We start from the raw sequence: 23,705 nt of genomic DNA, 5'->3' as shown, positions 1-23,705 counted from the left end.
AGAAAAAAGAGTCAGACTAAACCTTCAGAACACTTCTCTTCCCCCCACCTTTCTCCTTTCTTCCACTGACAATGTAAAAAGACAACCCTTGAGATTTTCAGTCCATTTACCACCTCTATAATAATCTCTTTTTCAGTTCACTTAGGGAGAGGAGTCTCTCTTGTTCATGCTATGGAGACATCTCCACAAGAAACAGTTCTCTCATGGCTTCAATGTCACAGTGAGACAGCCTCCCAGGTTGGTTCTCTGCTCACATGTGAAAATCTCTTCCTTCGACTTACAGCTTTCCCCACAACTGCTTTTGGGGGTTCAATCTTGAGCTAATGGGGTACCATTTTAAGGATGAGCTGTTCAGAAGCAAAAGGTTCTCTTCATCCATCTCTGGGAGCACCTTCATCTCTAGGAACAGAGGTCTTCTCTGAGAGCAAGGGTCTTCATCACTTTCATCTCTCTCTGTTTAAGCTTCTCACCAGATCATAGCTACTTCAACGTTTGCTTGTTTCAGCACAGGGACTTTTGCTCACAATTGCAGTTTGAACGCTCCACCCCCCCATGCTTTCATGAAATTACAGCGGGTACTCTGACGTATCATACTCCATCACCATAGCTTTACAAGAGAATTTCAGCTTCTAGGTTTGAAGCATCTCCTCTTTCTCCTCTCTCAAGGTTTCAGCTCTTCCTTCTTCTCTGACTTTGGTGTCTTCATGGTGTTTTCTTCATGTGCCTTCACCTTTCCCTTTCCTCTGACCTGGGAGAGGATTGACGTCTGCAGACTTCATCTGTTCTGGAGGAAACTTACAACACTAAAAGGGTTAATCTCACCCGGGCCCTGCAGCTGGAATTTGCTTATCGCTGTTGGTCATGTGATCCTTGCCGGGCAGCAGCCTCAGATGAATTTCGGCTGCACTAGGTGAGGGCTGGCCTGGCTGAGCCACGCTGCGGGGCCACCTGCACGGAGCAGGGCTGCAGGAACTGGCCCACATGGAGCAGGGCCGTGGATGGAACAGGGCCACATGGCTCTGGGGTGGCTGTCCCCTGGCTGGCCTGGCTAGCTCAGTTGGTAGAGTATGAGACTGTCAATCTCAGGCTCGTGGGTTTGAGCCTCACATAGGGCACCACTAATTATTTGAGCTGGTTTGGACAAATTGGGAGGAAAATGTCCTCCGAGAGAAGTGGGGTTACAAGCACCCCTCCACCACCAGGTTTGGGAAAAAATGAAATTTTCCTCGGAGGAAAGTGAAAGACATAAAAACACGAGTGGAGGAAGCACCCTGCTTGGTTTTCAGCCAGCTTTTGGCTCCTTTTCTCAATGGAGAGTTGAACTTTGTTTTCCTGGGACTTTGGTTTTTCCCTTCTCGTCTGGACTGTTTCAGCATCAGAACACACCAGGAGAATTTCCCACCAAAGCCCTGGAGGTGGGCCCACCATGAGCCAGCTCCGAGGAGGAGGAGAGAGACCACACCTACAGAAGGACTCTGAAATCTTCCCAGGTTTCTCTCCACAGCAAGAGGTTTTATTAATTAGCATTATTATCTTTTTCCTGTGTGTTTGTTAAATAGTTTTTATCTCTTTCACTTTCCTCCGAGGAAAATTTCTTTTTTTTTCTTGAACCTGGTTGGGGAGGGATGGTTGTAACCTGCCTTCTATCAGAGGATATTTTTCCTCCAGATTTGTCCAAACTGGCACGCAAACCTACCCTTTGACATTGTGATAACAAGCTGGGTTGGCAAAATGAAAGATAAGGTATCTATTTCCATTACATGGTAGTCATTCAAATTACATTTTTGAATACAGCAAGTTATTTATTAGTTAAATTATGGTCAGCATCCATTATTAAATATTGGTTTATATTTTTCTTGGAGTGTCTGATTACCACAGCTAGTAAACTGTGGAATTTTTTTTTTAAGATTGGCTTACAGCTATTGACAGATGCTTTCTCTATGTTCTTCTCAATATACGTACACAGAAAAGGTGATGGTGCAGGAGATTTATACAATGTTATTGCAGCTCATTTCTTTTAGAACTCTGTTTTGTTGCTCTGTTAAAGATGCATTAACAGATGAAGACTGCAAAATTGGAAATCAGAAATGATTAAACAACATCCAGTGGAATCAGCATTTTATTTGCCTATCCAAAGCAATCTTCTGCCCATTTATTTATATGTATAAACAGATCTATAATATGTTATACTTAGATCTGACCATATAGTAGAAAAATATTGTGTATTAAGAAATTCAAACAAAAAAAAAGTTGTTGTGTTTTGTTTGTACTACTCTTTCTGTGGAATCTGGGTGGATACAGAGGATTGGAAAGTACAATATGGAAATTAGTTTTGTCTCTGCTGATGACTTGGCTTTATTCCATGTGATTATTTTGCAGGCAGAGGTCACATTCACATTCATGCTCAACTCTGATCTTACTGTGGAAGTAGCAAGGTCAGGACCATAACCTATGGCATGAAAATGAATGGGGTTGGTGGCAGTGAAATCAAGTTAATAGATTGCTCATATTTAACCTCTCATATTTAATGGCCAGGTAGTCTAACTGTTTTATTACATGTACTTTCATGCCACAGATCTTAACATAATAGCTAGTTTTTCACAAAAGCGTAATGTGTGTGCCCAAATGTATTTTCCAGAGGGGTATCCAGTCTTGCTTCAAGTACAAGAAGAGGCAGAGAATCTAATTTTTCAGTGCTTTGATCCAATGGTCAACTATTTTTATTTTGAAGTTTATGCTTTACATTCAACTTCCAACCATCTGTAGCTAGATGTCTTGGTTAGAATTATTTCTGTTCAAGCCTTGAAATCTTTAGTATTATAAGCACAAAGCCAGATAATCACAGTTCTGTTGTCTCTTAAGCCAGCTGTTATCTTTTAATTTCATTCAATATCTCTGACTTCCCTGCAAACAACTGGAATTAGTGGCCAGCAACATACGGTAACACATCAGCAGTTCCTGGGGCTTCATGTTCATATGGTGACACATCAGCAGTTCATGTGGGCTTCTGTCTGACATGGAGACTCCAGCCTGGTGTCTCCAGAAGACTTCACTTCTGTATCTCTTCCTCCTCTTCCAGTGAAGTCAGAATGCGACAGCAGTCAGATCCCAACCTAAAAATTATTTCCCCAAGAGCATAGGGAAGTGTACCACTTATGCTGACTCTTGCAGAAAGCATTTTGTTTCTGATCACACTAGTATTGTGGCTAGTGGTATCAGTGCTTTCTGTGCAGGGTTGTCTAAGTAATTGAGGCTGTATTACCAGGGCTTATGTTTCCAAGAAAACAGTTTTACCTTAAATGTGTTAAAATCCTCTTCGACGTATAGGCAGTATTTATTTGTTTATGAAAGAAAACAATGTATTTGTGGGTTTTAATAATATGAATAAGTTAGCTCTTTAATATTTCCTTTCTCTCATTCTAAGGCATTTTTTTTCCATCCTCAATTGCTTTTGTGAGTTTTTTTCTATTTAACTAGATATAAGATACTAATATTGTTATGCATACAGTATTGTTGTGTTAGTGTCACAAATATTATGTGCTGATTAAGTCTAAGCATATCCTTTTTTATATATGTTTTTAAAAATGCCCCTTTTTGCCACAATGTCATGTACGCTGATTTGCCTTAGTCTGAATCAGAAAATGACTGCTTTCCAGGGCGTGCGCCTGGAAATTATTGTACTTAATATGCATTCTGTATATTCTTTGCTAATAATTTCTTGTTCATCATTTATTTTAATCATTCATTACTTCTTTTCTAGTCTGCTTCAAACATCGTATTTCATAACAAGTTATTGATGAAAAATGCATATAGCATTGCCTAGTTCTGGTAATTTAATTATGATTTAATCCCACAGAAGCTGGTTAAAGATGTTGATCTTCATGATGACAACTCTGATTTGACATCTGTCAGTACTGAATTCATTCCATGCTTATACTGCTCAGTGTTGGTTTGTTTCCATGATTAATATTATTATGTGCTATCCTAACAAAGAGTTATTGTATGAAGCTGGCTTCATCAAAAAGATTTGGGATTAAAAAAATAAAAATCCCTTTATAATATAGTTATCTATAATTATCTATAGAAAACCTTCTGCAGGCCATGCCAGGACTTTCTATTATGCCAATAACATTTATAAAATACAACCTGGAGATCCATGAGACTGGATGTGATTCGTCATCTTTTAATTTTTTTTCATCTGTATTGCTTTTAAAAAAATCAACATGACTTTAAAGAAAGGAAATAGAAATCAGATGTTGGAAGTTCATTTGATGCGCTTAGTGGTGTTTTTCTTGTTTCTGTGGTATGCAGTGTACCACTGATTTTTCCAAAACATAAATTCAGAGAAGGCGAAATGCAATGTTTTTTCTGTAAAAATATGTACTAAACAAAATTGATGTCCACATTCATAATTTTGCTAGAAATGTTTATGCATTTATCCATTGAATGCAGAAGCTTGACCTTCTGAGCTATCTCACAAACAAAAAGCAACTTCTCTGTGGAGGGCTTGAAGAGATCCCTTCATAATAAATATTCAGTTACAAGTACAACTTGCAAGAATTTGGCAAATGATCTCAGCTAATGAGAAAATTGTGTTCTGCTTGTGTATATTGTGAAAGTAGAAAAATTGGCTCAATTTGCTCAGTAAATTATTCATTGGAAGTTACTCATTCATCACTAACAAAAATGCTGTCTTCAAATGTTTCATCTATTTGGTGTTTCATATGCAAGGAAAACTGATTTTACAATCTGTCATTCCTACAGCTGTTCTAGAGAAATAGAGAAATCTTTATTCTCACAGCAAAAGGAAGCCTCTCTTCTTCCATCTCAGAAATAAAAAAAAAAATATTCCAGATGTAACATACCTCAGGCTTTTTTGGGGGGAAAAATCCAGTAAAGAATCTGTCAATGCAAGACTAGAAACCAGGAAAGTACCTTACAGAAAATACTGATATATGGTGTCTCTTCCCAGTATTTTAACTTGTTTGTTCTCATTTAGTGATGATTTGACTTGCATCAGAAGAGGACTTCCATGATTGTGAAATCTGGAACTTCTCCAAAGGGATCAAATATGACTGGAAAAGTGGTTGACAGGAACTGATCCATGTTGTATATGCTGCAGCTTCCTGATGACTTACTAAGCCGAGAAAAAAAATAGGCAAATAGAATAAAATAGTGAAAATAAACTCATACTTGGAGCAGTTTGCATATCTAGTGTGAAGATGGAACTGTTAGGGGAAGCAAGCAGGATGGACAAAAAGTGCAGGAAAACAGAGTGTTTAGATATTTCCTTTTATGTGTTTACAGAGTATCCTAGAACATTTTCTTAAAAATACAGAATTTAAACCAAAACATTTTCAAGAATCTTTGTGTAACTAATGCCTGAACTGCAGAGCTAAACAGTGTGCAGATAGAGAAATGACAAATGTTGCACAAATGGATATCCTCAATACCAAATAGCACATATATTTTCATGGTGTTGTTTTGAAGCTTCCTGTGTTAATTTTATTATGTCAAATTACTAGTGAATCAGTGGCAATTTTATGTGCATCACAACAAAAAAGGACATTTATTTCTTTGAAATATACCATGTTTCTAATTAAGATGATAGTAAAATAAGAAAATCAATGCATTGATGCATATCTTAATTTTAACTTGCTATAATAAGATATTCAAATAATTCACCAGTGCACTCAACATTTGAGTATACTAATGGTAACCTGTATCACTACCTGTTTTTCTAAGTCAGGATGTCTGACTTAGAAAATTTCTATGTGATCCAAACCATTTGCTTGCATGGATGTTCTATTACATACAAAAATTAAAAAAAAAAAAACGTGGCCTACTTTGATGAACATGATGCTATTAATAGGCTTTTTACATTTTGAGGAAGTGGTGGTCCATTAAAATCTTGACACTGCCAGGGAGTTAAAGAATTCACAAGGTATGTAAGCAATTTGAAAATTAAAAACATCTTCAGTTTTAGATCAATCCTTACCATTAACTATTTAGAAAGATCATACTTGCTGAGTGCCTTACCAGTTCTTATTATTTGGACCTCAAAAATGGTAAAATACATTCACTTTCAGAGTGGGACAATTACTTGAAGTAAGCAGGTCTCAAATTCCATTTGACATGAATATTTATTTAAATATGAAGTATTCAGAAACAATAAGGGATATAAATGGTAGAGAATCAGAAGCAACACCACTACTTTCTTGTGTTCATCATTTAATATTAATTCTGTATAGAAAAGCTTTAAACTCTTTAAAAATCAAAAATACAAAAAAAAGTTTCAATTTTTAACTTTCATGCATTTATCTTTTTGATAAGAAGAGATTGACTGATAGATGCATCCTTTTATGCATTACTTTTTTTTAGTCTGAAGGTCAGAGTGAAGCAGTTAGGCTGAAGTAAAAGACAAAAAGTTAACTAGCAATAATTTTCAGGAACCAATTTATTATAATAGAACAAGATAGGAGTGGTTATGAGATACTGAAGGTAATAACTGAAAAGCTTCATCTGAAGACTCATGAAACTATATTTCCAATGTCAGAACCCAGAAACCTGGAAGATACTCCTTCTTCAGAAGGAAAGTAAGATGGTTCTGATTCCAAGATTAAAAAATTGTCTTAGAGCGTAAATCGTACTTGAATGTGACTAGTGAGAGAAGAGCTTAATATGCCAATTGGTTATCTCTTACTGCTAAAGTAAGCACTATAATGGAGATGTTTAGTTAGGGAGGCTTCTCTTTCTTCTGTCATCTATGTAGATATTGTTATGCTAAAGCTTTACTAATATAAGACCGAATTGGAAAGAGAAGCTAAAATTGAAATACATCTAAATGAATGCTTTTTGATACAGATTTTGTAATATCTTATAAAATTTGATGTATTTTTCATATAAAAATATTTATCAACTTATCCTTTCATTGAGTATTTGGGAAATACTACTTTTTTGCTAAATATCTCCAGAATTTTATATTACTATTTTGATATGTAATAAATTAAATTTGATGATCAAATAATAACCATTTAGTCATAATGTTCTGCATTTTTTTGAAAAATATTAAAGACAAGTGAGACTGAAGTTATGTGTTAAATAAATATCTTATTTTGGTTAGCTTTTACAATCTGCATCTAGCAAGTAAATATTTGAGAGTGTTCAGCTTTGGAGATATTCAAAACACAACTGTGCAGAGCCTTGTGCGTCTGCTTTAGCTGACCATGCATTAAGTAAGAAGGTTGGTCTAGGTGATCTCCAGATTCCACCTTTCCAGTCTCAATGATTTCATGATTTTATGATTTTTTATTTCAGTTTAACTCTCAAATGCTTGGTTGCTCTTACAGATTTAACTACATTATTAGACCATTTTGAAACATAGTTTGGTTTCTATCATAACAGAATTCTTAAATAAGGAAAAAGAAAGCTGTAAAGCACATTTTCTCCTTTCAGAAATCTGGTGAGAGCAGGTTTGAGGACTACTTTAAAGAAAAGCTATTCCCCAGATTTAGGGTCAAATCAATACAGTGGTAATAATTAATGCTATAACAATAGTGTGGTAGTACAAATGTACACAAAATGAATGCTCACAATATCCTGACTGAAGCAAAGAAGTCTGCTTTTTGTAGCTATTTCTGCTTAGAGTGAAACAAAATTGGAATTACTCTTAGTTATTACAGATGAAAATAAATATTTTCCACATCCGTGATTTTCCCCGATTTTCATCAATTGTTTCAAGTATTTGTCGTTGCTGTACTTCTAGCATTTCTTTTAGAATAACACTATAAATGCAAATCATATTAACACGTAATATTAAGTGACTATTAGTATATATTCACAGAAAAGCAATGGTCCTGTGCTGTGTGATAAAGTGTGTAACCACAAACAGTTTCAATCAGAGGGAAGCAACTGGGGAAAAGTACATTAGGAGCCTGAATAAAAAAGCTGTTCACAATCAGTTACAGCTGAGTGCAACAAAAATTATTTTCTGGGGATCAAAGGAAATTAATGATTGACCAGTGTAACCAGAACATCCCACAGCATGTTGAATATTTAATGCCATGCTACTTCTGCCCAAAACAATCTGAGGTTTGGCATATATCCACCAAAATAGCTCTTCGCTAATTAATTTGCCATGTCATTTTGCATAAAAATAGTAATTAATACTAGTCACCATGCGCTATCATGAACTTTTTTCAGTTAAAGATTCAATCTCAGTAGTATCGAAAGCTTGATGAAATGGTCATGTTTTATTATTCTTTGAGAAGAACATACACATTGAAAAAGGTGTTGCAGTCAGAAGGAAGGATATATCAAAGTTTATAGACCAAATATATTTGAGGTTGTTCAAGGTCAATGAATTTTTCCCTCCACTTGCTTGAAATTATGAGTAATAGAATATGAACAACTAGTACTCCAGCTGAAATGAACTACAGTGATGTGTAACGCTATATTTAGCTGTCTTTTAAACTGTTGCAGTCTCATTTAACAGGCTCCAAATTAAACCTGCATTCTCCACCATTTTAGAGGGAACATTTAGCCTGAGGTTTTGCAAATTGATTTGAAGAATTTCCAGTAATTATTACTTGAGATGCAGAAAGAATGCAATCTTTGAAGAAGCACTTAGGGTAACCATTGCAAGCAGTGGTCTTGAATAAATAAAAAAGAAGTATTGTTACAAAACTTGGAGCTTGCCTTGTGGAAAAAAAAGAAAAGAGTATTGCTATATAGAAGAAGTGGGTTCGGGTCATTTTCCTAATCTCTTTATCCCCCAGACAGATGTTTTTAAGTGCAGTAAAACACAATTTATTCTGAGCAATTGTGCAATACCAAACCCCAGGAGCTGCAATGCTACAGTCAAAAAGCCTAGAGAGTCATTGAAAACTAACATTACTCTGTGAGAGTCTGCAATGAGCAGGAACAGCCTTGTAGCAGAAAAGTCAGAGACTGGCAGATCACTAGTAATTAAATTAATAGCATTGAGCCCAAGGCCATGTTTCTTCATCTTCTGTTTCTCATATTGCCTCTCATTTTTTTATGTGATAATCTTTTCATGTTTCTTACTCCTAATTAACACTTGTTAACACTTTTTTTTTTTTCCCTTTGGCTTCTTTTGCTTTTTTAATTCTTTCATATAGTTTTGGTTTCATTCTTCTTGGTGTGTGTGGCTTCCCTGTTGGCTTATCTCTCCATTCATTTTTTCTGGTCCTCCTATTACCCTCCTACCTTCATTGTTGCCTTCCCCATTTGCTTACTGCTTCCTTTCTTTCATTGTGCCACATGTCTGACTTCTTCTTTTACTGTAATGGTTTTCTGTCAGAAAGGACTTCTCCAGCACTTTTGAGAGTGCTTTCTGATTCCATGTGAACCATTTGAGTGATGTTAGTCAAAGAACTGGTTTTTTCCTTTTCCACCAAAAATTTTCAGGCCCTTTTCAAAACTGTGTAGTTCAATCTGCTCTAAGCACAAATTTTAGGACTGTAGCTGCAGTGAAATGTCATGACAGCAAGTTAAACAATAGCAATAATATTATATAAAGTGTGAATGGTATACAGTGTGTCTAAATCTCAGCAAAGTTCAGGATGTTTTTAGTAACTAGTAATCCACATGTGCATTCATCTGTACTGAATTTATAGGGGATAATGCAATGTAGTATAGCTGAAGTTTTTCTAACCTAAACACGTTACCATGCAAACTCCCAATTTAAATTACTTATTAGAGGTGGAATTGCTTTTTCTTCCGATGGTATCCCTTCATGACAGGGAGCGATGATCAACGTATTTGAAAAATAGGACTTCTCACCCATAGCAACTCTTCAGGACAAGGTTGTGTAGTCTCAGCACATACCCTCTGCCATTGGACCATTTCTTTAAAAAAGACTAAGCAGTCTCAACCTTCTCGGGTTTCCTTTGTTGAGGAGTCCATTGGTGCAGGTATCTCAGGTGCAGCTGCAGTTCAGGCTGCAGGTTGAGCCCTGGGTGGTGATGGCTTGAGAGAAGAGGCCATGAACTGCTGGCCCTTTGCATCCCAAAGGCGGGGGACCAGCGGCGCTGCCAGGTGGGCGCTGGCAGACACGGCAGGAGCCGAGGGCTGGGCAGAGAGAACCAGACCTTCATGCCCTTGGACTGGGAAGGTTTAAAAGGCCTTTGTTCGGGGTTCCTCCTCGGAGGCTCCAGCTCGGGCTGTTCCTTTGTTATTGCGCCGTGAGTAAATGGCTTTATGGACCGGGACATCTGAACCCCTGCCATGGGAAACCGGGGATCGATCCGGTAAGAAAACGTGGTCTGACTCTGGGTGGGATGGGCGGGAACCCCTCAGCTCGCTGGAGCCGCTGCTGTGAGGTGGGATCGGCCCCAGCCGTGGAAGTTTCTGATGATGGGAGTATGACCGAGAGAGAGCCTCGTGAATGGTCAGACTGGGAATTTTCCTTAACACCCCCCTTACCATTGAGGTAAAAACGTTAGTAGGTCCTGACTTCTAGAAATAGTGGTGGTAGCAGGAGGTTTTTTGTTGTTTTTTGGGGGGTTTGTTTGTTTGTTGGTTTGGTTTGGTTGTTTTGTTTTGTTCTGTTGGGGTTATCTCTGGGGTTTTTTGGGGTTGTTTTTTATTGTTTGGTTTTTGGGTTGTTTTTTTTTTTTGAGAAATCTGCAGGTAAATGTTCCAAGTGCTGGATTTGATTCTCACGGTGTGAGAAGTTTTTCAGTAGGCAGGATGTCCTGGTTTAAAAGCCATGGAATAACAGGAATTCTGTTGGAGCTCTGGTTTTAAACAGAATTTTTTTTAAGGAAAGGTAAATTGTGATGCTCTCATATCAGAATTTGGACAGCAAGCAATATAGGGAACATTTGTTCTTTCTTTTTTTACGCTGTTGTCAGAATGTTTTGCACAGGAGTATGATATTGTGAAATGCAATGTTACAGAGAGAGTGACAAAGAAATTTCTGTTAGAACTTGTTATAAGCCCTCTGTTTTGGGAATATAAAGGAAATAAAGAAAGAAGACCTGTCTTTATGAGTCAGAGGATGAGACCAGCCATGAAAAAAAGAAATGCAATCACTGCATGAGTTGAGAAAGAATATCCACTGCTAACAGAGAGAAAAGAAATCTGTGCATTAACAAAGAATATTTAAAAAAAAAAGAAAAAGTGAAATATTTTCAGTTGGAAATCAGCAGTAAGTTTCTAATCTCTGAGGAGGTCTAGAAATTGCTTTCCATGAAGGTAGGGTAGCTAGAAATGAAGATGAACACGAGTTTGATTTATAAACTCTGGCTGCTTTTTATCGCAGTCAATAAACTAGTGATCTCTTTAGAGCTTCCTATGAAACTAATGTAGAGGTGGCCAGTTAATAAGAATTATTCATGTTTCCATTCCCATTATTCTCAGTTATTCACATTTTACTTTAATTCTTACAGTTTACTTTTGGAGAAGCTCTCACCTCACTCCGTTTTCTTGAAGCCTTAATACCATGACATAAAATCAATGGATATACATTCCCTCTAAACTTAAGAGCACATTTTACCATGAGAGGGAAGATGTGTGCTAACGTCCTTACAAAAAGTTCCATGGGTGAGGGTATGGGTGTTAATGTCCCTGAAATGGGTCTTAATGTCCACTAACTCTGGGCAGCAGGTTTGTTGCAGGGCACAGACAGCTTGGCTCGTGAAACGGGCAAGGGTCTGCACAAGCCTGAACTTCTGAACTTTGGGGTAAAATGACGAGTTCAAGGGGTAATATGTGATAGGCGGTTCGGGAAGTCTGCACCTTCCTGGTACCCCAGCCAATGGGGAAGGGAAGGGGGCAACATGCGGCCAGGAGTTTGGGATAAAAGGAGACTGCCCCCTCCAAAACCTTGAGAGAGAAAACTTTACAGGTGTGTGCTCTAGTGGACTCTCTCCCTTTATTCAAATAAAAGTTGCAGGACTCCTCTGACTCCTTTATGGGCACTGGCTTTTCATAGTGTGATTTTCCATACAACCACTTGGATCAGGTTAGTAAGAAGCAGTTTGTTTCATCTTGCTCCATGACTGGATGCTTTGCAATGGCAACAGCCTTCTAGTTCCTGATAGTACAGGGAAAGAAAAAAGCCAGATTTTCATATCTCTGTAATAAAATGTCACTTTACCACAGCTTGGATTGTCAGGACAATGTGATGTTTGGTTGTTTGTGGTTTTTTTTTTTTTTTTAAAGAGACTTTTTTTTTTAAATTTGGTTGATTAATTATGTCATAGTGCATTATGAGAGTACTTTATTCCTGACTAAGCTACATTCTTACTGAGCCTTTTTACAAGTTTTACTTGGTGTAAAGCATGATTTAGATTCCATAGCAACGTAACTATTGGGGAAAAATTGCTTTCTGTAGGTTAAAAGTGAGTTTACAAATATCTATCAAGAAAGAAACTTTTAAGTAAACTTGCAAGTGAATTGATACAGTTATAGTTTTATGCTGAACTAATAGAACAGTTGGCAACCTGTGATTTAAATACTAGTACTGATACTAAATTATTTTTCTTTTATGAAAAAGAATAAATTGAATGAAATCCACTAAAATACAGATGCCAAATACACTTGTTAATAAAAAGATATGAAGAAAATTATCATCTTAATGATTCAAACACGAGTGGCTTTATAGAATTATTTGGGTTGGAAAAGACCTATGACAATCAAATCCAGCTGTAACTCAGCACTGCCAAGCCCACCACTAAAGCATGTCCCTAAGTGCCATATCCACACATCTTATCTGTAGTTCCCCAGATCCTCTTTCAACCCCTTTTGTAGACAGGTATTTAAATAGGTGGATTAGTGAAGCAAAAGAAAATTTAGTGGAAAAAGAGCATTTATTTTTTTAAATGTGTATGGAGAAATTTGCATATAAAATAATAAAGAATCATTTGTAAAATAACATTTTCTTCCAAAGGATTATCTTTCTTCACAAAAGATTAACAATTTAAATAATAGTTTAACTGGTCCTGAGAAAAAAATTCTATTCCTTACCAATCACTACAGGCTATTTTTTTAGACTTCCTATGATCTAAAATGATTGATAGGAATGGCTCAAAATCAGAGCAGCTCTCATGGCTATGAATCTTATATGCTACTTTGCCATTCATTCTGTTACTAACATACTAAGATCTGTTGCTGTAGAACTTTCGTGGCATTTTCTTGGTTTTGGAGTAAGTTATTTGGTGTCTTTTTGAGAGTAAGAGGGCATTTTAAAAACACATCTGCATTTTCAGATACCGAAATTAAATTTTCCAATTCAGACTCTAGCTTTAAACTCCTTTTGCATACTTTAAACTTTTTGCTTGATTGGTTTTTTCTTTGTTAAAGAAAATAATTGTCTTAGAAAGGAAGTGGAATATGTCCATGCAGGAAGAGCCCAGTGTTTCACTCCTAAGAGGAATTGAAATCAAAAAGTAGGAAATTAATTCCAATATTAAAATTTTCTCCTATGTCTAGCATCTACCTGTCCTGTAGTATAATATTGAAATGTTTAGGTAGACATATATTCAAAGCCTCCATGGTCTAGAAAAATAAATTATACTTAGGTAGATTTTCTTCTAAAATGTATTTCCTATTCTCATTGAAATGCATCCAGTGTTTTTAAAATACCTCTTTTGCTTATGATCATTATTGAAAAATGCTTCATATTTTTCTTAGTCTTGCATATATTTTATGTCGTATGTGCTCGGCTCGCATGGTTCATTTAGACCTCAGAATAACTTCCAAGCAACTATAATATAGCTGAAATGTGCCATTTTCCACAGCTCATATTTATAAGGTGGATCATTCTTTTTTGTTTATATTGCATTGCCCTGTAAAGAATCCATGATTCCCTCGAAAATAATGACATTCTATAAAGGCAACAAATGTTTATTTGGAGGAGAATTTATTTTCTTTTCTTTCCTGTTTCTGAGTCTCTAGGGTATATTCAGTTCATATTTTCAGTATTTTTCCTCTCAAACACAAGCATCTTTATTTACTTATATTTTTGCAAAAATGAAGGTGACAGGTAGATCAAGGAGAGATGTTTGTGAGAAAGCAAAGCATTATTAATCTTCTGAAAAAATATGAAAGTTTCCTAAAGTGTCGCAGCTTGCCATAATCAAGTATCAAACAAATAAAAAGCTGTGAATAATATTATTGAAATGTATTGTTTTGACTTCAGCTATAACTGTGACAAAAGGTTTGTAGTCCTTTGCCTCAGACAGTGGAAGTAATAGGTGACAAAATGTATCTGACCTCACATCCTTTGCTGCTTCTACCAAGAAATCGGTGTTCAGAAGGATTGCTTACTGGGGGAAAAAATACTCCTAATCTTGCTAATGCTTTAATTTTTTTTTTTTCCTGGTAAATTTTGGTGTGAGATAGTTTATAAACATTAATTTAGTATTTGTCTCCCTGCACAGCCAACATTAAGCCTCACTAAATATGCAGTATGAAACCTGGAATACATAAAACAGTATACACACAAGTATGCTATTTATTTTATAATAGAAGAACATTAATGGGTTTACTTAGAGTATACTCACAGTTTCACTCATGGCTGAAAGTTTGATTCATGACTACTCTTCATCAAAGCAACTTAGATCAGTTTGTATGCTTTTGGTTCAGAAGGAAGTCACATCAAAATGAAGGCACCAAAGCATAAAATAGGATTCATTAGTACAGGCTCAACACAGAGGTCAGAAAAGCTAAACAGCATTATACACTGCACTGGTCTGTAGAGACACCCGCTGAGAAATTACAACAGAAGTGTAATATAGGCATTACCAAGATGTTTAAATGTTTCAATATCAATGTTTCTACATATCTTTAAAGGTATACATCTTGACATATGAATTTCCTTAAGCCCTCTGGCTTAAAGTCTGGCCCATTTATGATCTGGTAACAGGAAGGAAAGGACTGTCTTGTCCTTAATAGTCCTCAGTACTGACACTTCCATTGGAAGAAGTACCATGATTGTGCAAAACAGTCTCCAAGGCACTTACAGATCTTCTCTGGTGGCCCTGGCATGTGGAGAGGATAGATGCTTCACTTCCCCATAGTGTTTATTAGCACAGTTTAAAAGCATGGTTTCCACGACAACTACCTGAGTCTGAAATGGAGAGCTGAAGGGAGATTATAACTTTTGAATCCTTCTTTCACCTCTGCTTTGAGAACAGGCTTGCACATGTTGCCCTTTGCTTATCATTACTCCAAACAAGCGTTTGCAGATTAAAGCAATATTAGCTAGTCTAAAAAACTAATTTTGCTTTCTTATAGAAGGAAAAGACAAGATAGCTGCCCAAAATTTAATTTTTTTCTCTATATGCAGTGCTCAAAGTGAAAGAAAAACTGTGGAAAAATGACCCTATAAATAACTACAGCTAAACAGAAGGAAGATCTTGCTGAGCTCAGTGGGAGCGCTGAGGTATGGAGTCCTGCCTCACATCTATCATTTAGTTCTGAAACCTTCCCTCACCTGAGAGGCAGCAGTTTCCTCTCATAATGGCAAGATTTCACTTACAAACTCAGCAATATCTTGCTACTCTGACAGAGAAGACCTCTCAGCTTCCACAGCCATCTGAGCTGTGGGAATTGGATGACCCTGGGAGATCAATCTTTCCTGAATGGCATGACCTGCAGGCTCCCCATGAGCTCAGAACTGAGGCGGATCTTGCATTCTGCAATATTTTGCACCGACAATGGCAGCTGGATCACAGGTCAAGAAGGAAGGTTTCTTCCCCTTTTGTTCTTTTCCTTCTTGGCTCCTGTCTGCTACGTTAGCAAGAATCAGCCAACTAATTTGAAGTAGCTTCCTCCTACTTCTGTAATGAGCTTCAAAGCTATCCATGGTGCTTAGAGCAGTTGAATGGAAGCAGAAATGGGGGAGCTCAGAGGGAGACAGCACTGTTTTTAATTGAACCAGTGGTGTTTGTAGAACATAGTGAAAAGGTACAGAATAAGCAAGTGATGCCCCAATAATAATAGTATATATATGTGTAATAAAGCTCTCATTTTCCTTAGAGTGTCAGCGATCCAAACTTAAATCTGAATTACGGTGTTATGGTCTGTAGACTAAATGTTTTTATAAAAAAGACAGTAAATGTTTAACAGTCTGTTCAGGGGTTTGGATTGTACCAAAGTTGTGAACAGTCCCTTTCTTTGCGTTCTTCAACTACAAACCGACCAGACCAAGAGGGCTTCCTGAAGATTGTCTGTCTTACATTAAGTTTTCAATATTTGATAAAGAATTTAATTTCTGCAGGCCACTGACTGTACTTCTTCGTAGTTATCAAAATTCTTCAATAGGTACCAAAACTGATGCATGCATTTAATGCTTTTGGCTTTAATGGGTGTGTTCAAATAACTTAAATCCATCACCAGAAAGCAGCGAAGGGATATGTTGTAAACATACCTTATGTCTAACTGAAGACTCATTATCATGGCTACAGTGCAGTGAAAACATCACAGCATAAGAAAAAGCCAAACCCAGACGTGTGCAGATCTAGAATCATTATCAACTGAAAAGCATGCCTCTAACTCTATTGACTTCAAAATATTTTTTAAAACTAATTAGAAAAAGATGCTTGATAAATCAGTACAGGAATAACTATTGCCCCTGTTTTGTTATGAAATGACATAATATATTTTTGCATCATTGCAAGATAAATTCATTTTTTATTTTATTTACTCTCTTTAAAGTCAGGAACCCTCATTTAGAAATCTCTAATAACTAAGCATTCTGTGTGCATTTTGAGTTCTTATATCATATGCTATAACCATAGAATTTTTGCTTTAAATATACAACTTGAATACTGAGTGTTACTGGATGATTTAAATAAATAGATTAAAGTGTTTTAAGTGTTCTCTAATGGTGGAATAAGTAAAGTATGCCCTGCTTATTTTGTTTTTGGCTTTGCTGTGCTTGAAATCAGAAATTTTGCATGGTTCTTGTGAGGCTTCTTGTCCTGTAGTCATTAAGCATGAGCTTTTAAAAGGGGAAAAAAAATGTATTTCCATCTTCATTTCATGTTGGGTTCCTTGAAGCAAAAGTAGGATGTTGAATGAGAAGGAGAAAATTTGGTAGCCCTTTAGCTACCACCATGCTGTCCTATCCTTAAAGACATGTAGAAAAGCCTCCCACTTTGTGTGCCTTAATTGAGAAAGCCTTTCAGCTATCTAGGAGGAATTTTAATTTCTTCTAATTAAAAAAAAAAAAAAAAAAGCTTTATTGTAAAGAGCTTTTCAGTATTTGCTTAATATAAGTGGTGTTGATTTTTTTTTCAGAATAGTGTCTGTAAAACACAGAGAGGATTCTGAATTGTACTTTCAGAGAGTCATGGCAGGCCTAGCTGGAATCTCTAAAGTAGAAATAACACAGTATGGAAGAGGATAGGGAAAAGAACATGAGTTAACCAGAAGGTGAGTACATTTCAAGAATAAAACTGTAAGGAAGGTTTTACATGTAGATATTTACCCTGGGTAAATGAATGTCCAAAGCTTAGCATTTAGGTTCCTAAAAGGATATTGACCATTTATTCAGGAGAAAGAAATATATTCTTTGTTTCCAACTCATTTCAATTTCTTTATGCTTTAAAGGAAACTAGAAATGAAAACATTCCTGCAAAATAATAATTGATAATTAAATCTCCTGTTTTATCTTGAAACCAAAAACTGACGCTGTAGTCTTGAGTTTCCCAGTGTGCATGCTTCCTCTTTTTGAGATTTTCATTAAAGTGTATTTTCACTTTTTCCATCCGTTTTGTACAGCAACAGAATTATGTAAATCAGCTCAAGAGATTTCACAGGATATCTAAATTGTTCTTTAGGAAGTATCTTTCATAGGCCTCTCTGGTCATTTTCTTTTCAGACTGTTGCTGAAAAAGTCTGCTTTCAGCTAAAATCAATGCTTCCTTAAATTATTAAGGTTTTCCAATACTATATGAGAAATTTTGTATTTGGCTATTATTATTATTAATAATAATAATAATAGAAACAAGCCTCCCAATTTCTTGCTGTTCATGAAATTCACTTATTTTTTTCCCTATATTATTAAAATATAGCATTTTAATACAGAAGTACAAGTTTATAACTAACTTAAACTAAAATTCAGCATTGCTTTGTAGAATTAATAAGGTATGTTTGGAAATTATCTTTCTTTCTCATCTGTTAACTTGAAGTGTTCTCAAATTCATTGCACTTCTGTGAACCTTTCCTTTAATGTTTACCTGCTTAGTCTTTTTAAGGTCTAGACGTTTGTTCCAGGGATTTATGATTCATATTTCTTCTGTCATGTTGTATTTTAGTACTTGCTATACAGGAATTGTCCTAAATACCAGGGCTAATTATCTGAAGTCATGTTAGAGAGTCTTGTTTGTTGAAATTCCCTGTTTCCTCCAATGCAGACATCCAACTGTCCTAATTTCAAAAAAAACCCACCAAAACCCAAAGACAAAATATTTTTTTTTAGAACTAAAAACCAGTAGCCTTCTAGAATTAGATGTCATAAATGACAGAATGATAAGGAAATTATTTGCTTGCATCTGAATATTTTTGTGTATAATAGTAATCTAAATTTGTAATGGAAAACTTTTCACAGTTGCTCTGTAACTTTTGTGTATTTTCAATGAAAATCAGATTTTCGGCCTCCAAGATCAGTCTAATGATGCAGATAAGCTACTGCAGACCAGTGGGACTTGTATCTATGTATCAGTAAATAATAATTTTATATTTGAACAGTTTATATAATAAGTTAAATTAACTATTGAGAGCAAATATAAATTATATTCTGATTTGTATTTTCTTTGTTTTCTGTGAAAGCTGTGAATTTTATATTGGAAGAAAAATAATACGCATTGCTTAGCCAGGATATCACAGGCTAAAACTCTAAAGAAAATCTTGTGGAACCCCACTGGCTTTAAACAATGTAACTACTGTTTGTTAAAGTCATTAGAATTAAGAATTGGTATCTTAGCTATATGTCAGGCCTCCTATAGGCCTATGACATTTAGAAGAAGTGTGTTGAAGAAGGTTGTAATGACTGCTGAAATAAAACCTCTGAGTGATAAATGAACAGATTGCTACTGTGAAAGTGTTTAAAGGTTTAGGACTCCTACTGATAAAATCACCAGAGAGAGTATGTAGAAAATTACTCTCTTCTCACCTTTAATTGCATTATTTAACTTGAACATTTTCTCCACTGAAGGGAGTGCAAATAATAAAACCTTTTCATTTACTATGCAAAGTCCTTTACAAACAAAGTATAGAGAGTATATGACTTAGGCTTGCTTTATTGAATTAAATAACTGGCCATCTATAATGAAGTTCATGGTGGAAAGGAAAACTGAAATTTAACTAAACCAACAGTGTGTTAGGACTTTGTCAAATGGAGATGTTGCATGTGTCTTCAGGTGGATACAAATGCAAAAATAAGCATTTCCTCCAGAGAAACAAAGTCTGTCTTACAGAATGAGCTGTCTAGTTCATTCAAACGCTAGAAGATGGTTCTGCTGAGAAAAGGACTGCAATTCTTAATGCCTTGTTTTCTACGTCATTGATGTTACTTTCTGTACACCAACTTTTTTTTTAAGTTTTATTGAATTATGAAGCTGCTTTTGACAGGAAATATTAATTGTGAAAGAATGTAAAATATTGTCAAGGAGAAACACACAACAACAGAAAAAGTATCCTTCCTATATGCCTTTAACCTTATTTATATCTTATCTTATTGATAGTAGACATAAACTGGAGGATATTTTTTAATTGGATGCAATTACTTCAGAGAAATAAGATTCAGTAATGATGCCTTTTAAGCTGGAGGAAACATCAAATTGGCTTGAATGCACTTTGCATTTTTCACATTTCCTCATACATGAACATCATTCCATTATATAAATACTTGGAAACAGTAGATGAGGTACCTTACATGTGAAAATGTAGAAGTTCCTCTGTGACAAGCTCTATGAAAACACTTGGCACACATGTAGACAAATTAGTATTGCTTATAATTGAGAACATAGCTTACTTTTTCATTTCTTATGGGTATTGCATGGATTTCACTTTTATTTAATGGCTATTCAAGCTTAAGGTAAAAAAAAAAAAAGAAAAACCAGGAAAATGTCAGAAAAAATATTTGCTGGCTTTTTAAACTTTTTGTCAATAACTGCTTTTTGAATCTCAAATGAGAAACTGATAGGAGAGTACTTTGTCAGGAAACAGAAATTCTTATTGCATACAGAGGGGTGAAAATGGTTGCAAAATGTAACAATATATAGACAATTCTCCATAGATTGATTAGTCACATTTTTATGTGCTGTAGCTTGCACAGCACAGATTTGGTTTTGTTTATTTCTCTGTAGCTGGGATAAAATGGTACACTTAATCTTTCAAGTTATTGCTTCTCAATGTCACCATTTTTTCCATTATGTGATGTACAGTTGGTTCCATTTCATGACCAGATATTCTTGTTCTGATCATAAAAATTTCCAGAGATGATATTTTTGGAGTGAGATATGTTTGGCCATTTAGATAAATGACAGAAGTGTGAAAGAGAATGCTGTAGAATTAAATGCATCCAAAGAGAAATGTAGCATCAAAATCTTCATACTATGAATAAAACCAGAAAATGCCAATAACCCTGAAATCAAAGGGTGCTAATTCTAAAATGGACAAGATCACACATTGGTGAAATGCAAGAATTTTGTCTTTATTTTAAAAATGGTTTAAACATGGATATTCTTGTCTTATACTTGTTTTCTTTAGTTGAGACGTCAGTACCTCTTCTGCAGCTTCTGCTAGCCAAGATCCTATGTCTTAAAAGGGATCTAAAATTTCTAGGCTTTCTCAGAATTAAAAGTAAGCTGAATAGAAAAACTGTCTAGCTTCAAAACTTTTGAGAAATCTATTTTCTAAGAGAGTATGTATTATTTAATTTCATTTTATTGTGCTGTTTAATTTCACAACCTGGTTTATATATTCTGTGTATCATCCAGCTTTATCTGTTCCAGTATGTCTGAATTACCCATTCCCTGTAAATTTGTCCAATAGAGGTAGAAAGGAAACTATGTGATTTGGTAATAGTTATATAAAGGGATCAGCAGAATTAAAGGATTTGACTTTTGATGATTTTACATAGATTTTTGTGTTCTAGTATATGCAAAGTTTTGGGTTTTTTTCATTCACTTAGAAAGATTATGCTTTCTATATTGGAAATATATATCATATTTTGGCATGCTAACAGTCAGCTTGCTGTTATTTCTTCATTACTCAACTAGGCACAACACCTGGGACAAATACACAAATCCAGTGTATTTCTTGTCATAGTTATGTTATGTTATTCTTAAGAAAGTGTTTATTTCTTAGTTTTATTTTGAAGACAGCTTGGCTCATAAGCCAAGATCCCAGATAAATTAAAAGTCTGGAGCAAAGCATGTGCCCTCCTTGCCCTGGTTCCACCACCAGCTGAGACAAGTCCTGTCTCTGTCTATGGAGCTGTGTTAGTAGAGGCTTTCAGTAACAGTGAGGCTTGTTAGTGGGGCATGATACATGAAGATTGCTATCTGTAGTTGAGGGTAGGTGTCCAAATGTGCTGATGAACCCTAATAGGCTTTAATTTAATTTTATTGTGATATTTTAACCTTTTAATGAGTTAGTAATGCAACTTATATACTTGTTCTAGGTTTTCCCCCATGCAAAGACTAAATTACTGTTTATATACTCAAAGCAATTATAGATTACCCAGAGCTACCAAGAGCAGTGCCTCATTTTCCAGGCTTCTCTGTGAATTTACAGAGTAAATAGGTATTTTTGTCTCTGAAAGTTCCTGACAGAATGAACTATTTTTAATGGAGCTTCAAGACCTTTTCAGCAAATAGTGTGCTTTCTATGAGGAAAGTAATCCTTCAAATGCATACATTCTTTAAAAAATGTGCCAATTGATTTTATCCCGTAGTGTTATTTTCAAAGAAGGCCATTTTAGACAAGTATTGTGCAACTGGAGGCTAAAGGATAGAAAGAGACTGTAAATCTTCTCTAGTTACACAGCTTTGGATTTTTCCTGCTCAGAGAATATCTGGACACTAAAAATATATGTTGTAGTTATCTCCATACAGACTTTAAAAACCTTCTTGTGTATTCTGGGTGCAATGGAAATGCACCCTGGAGACGCTTGGATTATGTAAACAGCTCCTTGTTTACAAAAGTTACAAAGCCATCAAAGTTTCTGGATGTTTGCAACATGTGTCATATCCGAATAAGGTAACTGGTCATCAGGATCCAAGATCTGAAGCCACCAATACTTTAAAGCACTGATCACACATTATTAATCTCTTTTCAACACCTGCATTTGCTTTACCTTTCCTTTCAGGATGACTTTTTGTAGCTCTTAGTAAGATGGTGAATGCAGATAGCATCTCTGATAAGTGAGAAAGGAAGCTTAGCTTTAAGTTGTTCTGCTTCTTTACATTATGTTGTCTCCCATGAGGGAACCAGAAGGAATAAAAGACCATTTTATACATGCTGATTTTGTCACTTGCAGAGGCGCCAACAAATCATATGATTTCTATAACTTAGTATTTCTGTGTGATTCAGTGTAATTGACAGTGCCAGAAACTAGCCCTAAGCAAAAGAAATGCAACATAAAATCTGCTGTAAGCAAGTTAATCACAGTCTAAGTGATAGAAAGCTTGCACTTCATTTCTTTTCCAGGATACATTTGTAACAGAAAAATAATTCTCTTTTCTCTCAAAAGACTAGGAAGGCTGTCAGGCGCTTTGGGGCAATCGAAATAAATAGTTGATGCCTCCTGTAAATAAAGATATGAAATGTTTGTGTTTGTGAATGAAGGCCAGAGTAACCCCGTAAATTTGATATTCTAGACTTTGACTCATGGTCTTAGACTGCTGACAAATGGGTCACTGCCCCAACTCTCTGCTCTTGCACTTCTCATGAAGGCACTTGCCTTAATATTCTGTGCTATAATTTAAAGCTACCTTGCTAGTACCATTTTTGAAGATATCTGCTTGAAAGATTGTTCTGCTCTTATTGCCTGGAAGCATATCTTTTTAATTAATATCTGTGTTGCTCAAGATTTTTATTAAGAAGGAAGTTTCTTGGACTTTATACAGCAGTGCCCCTGGGCTTGCTGTTCAAGAAAGCTGTTTAGACACATGTTTTTCTGGATATTTCACCATCCTACAATTAGATAATTCATATCCTTGCCAGTCCTTATTTATTCATCTTTCAACAATGTCTCTTTCTAGTGCATCTTACAAATATATTTTGCACTGGTAATGCTTTCCTTTAAATTTCAGAAAATGCAATTAATCGTTTCGTTAGCTTAGTTTTATTCTGTAGCACTTTCTTTGTTGTTTTTCCCTGCCTGCCCCTCGCCCCCCCAAGCTGTCCAAAGCCTCTGGACTCTTTTCCTTCAGATTCACTCTTTTCCTTCAGATCAAGACTTTGAGAGGTCATCAAAAAGGTAGTTTCCAGTGGAAGACTCAGGAGCCAAGCATGTGACAAAATGGAAGTCTATGAAAACCATACTTTCTAAAATTAATACTTGCTGCGTATAGACCATGCATATCTTGCCAAGGAGGATGGTAAGAAACTGGAGAGCATATGTCTTATAAAAAAAGCCCTTTGCTAACAACCTATATCACCGTATTTTCATCTTTGTGAGACTACTAGCATTTTCCAAGCAGCAAGCACAACTATGCTATCAC

General features: G+C 35.8%; 1 protein-coding gene and 1 non-coding gene across 23 annotated transcripts in view; both read left to right on the top strand.

Moving 5' to 3' along the window:
• TENM3 (teneurin transmembrane protein 3) overlaps positions 1-23,705 on the top strand; it is a 1,328,112-nt gene that overhangs the window by 221,271 nt on the left and 1,083,136 nt on the right. The window lies entirely within an intron of this gene.
• On the top strand, positions 1,043-1,115 carry TRNAD-GUC. The gene has a single exon. It is a non-coding gene; the product is annotated as a tRNA-Asp (tRNA).

The sequence above is a fragment of the Corvus hawaiiensis genome, chromosome 5, assembly GCF_020740725.1.
Source record: "Corvus hawaiiensis isolate bCorHaw1 chromosome 5, bCorHaw1.pri.cur, whole genome shotgun sequence".
NCBI classification, from domain to species: domain Eukaryota; kingdom Metazoa; phylum Chordata; class Aves; order Passeriformes; family Corvidae; genus Corvus; species Corvus hawaiiensis.
Note: the sequence above shows the minus strand (reverse complement) of the source record. Positions and strands in the feature narration are given on the sequence as shown.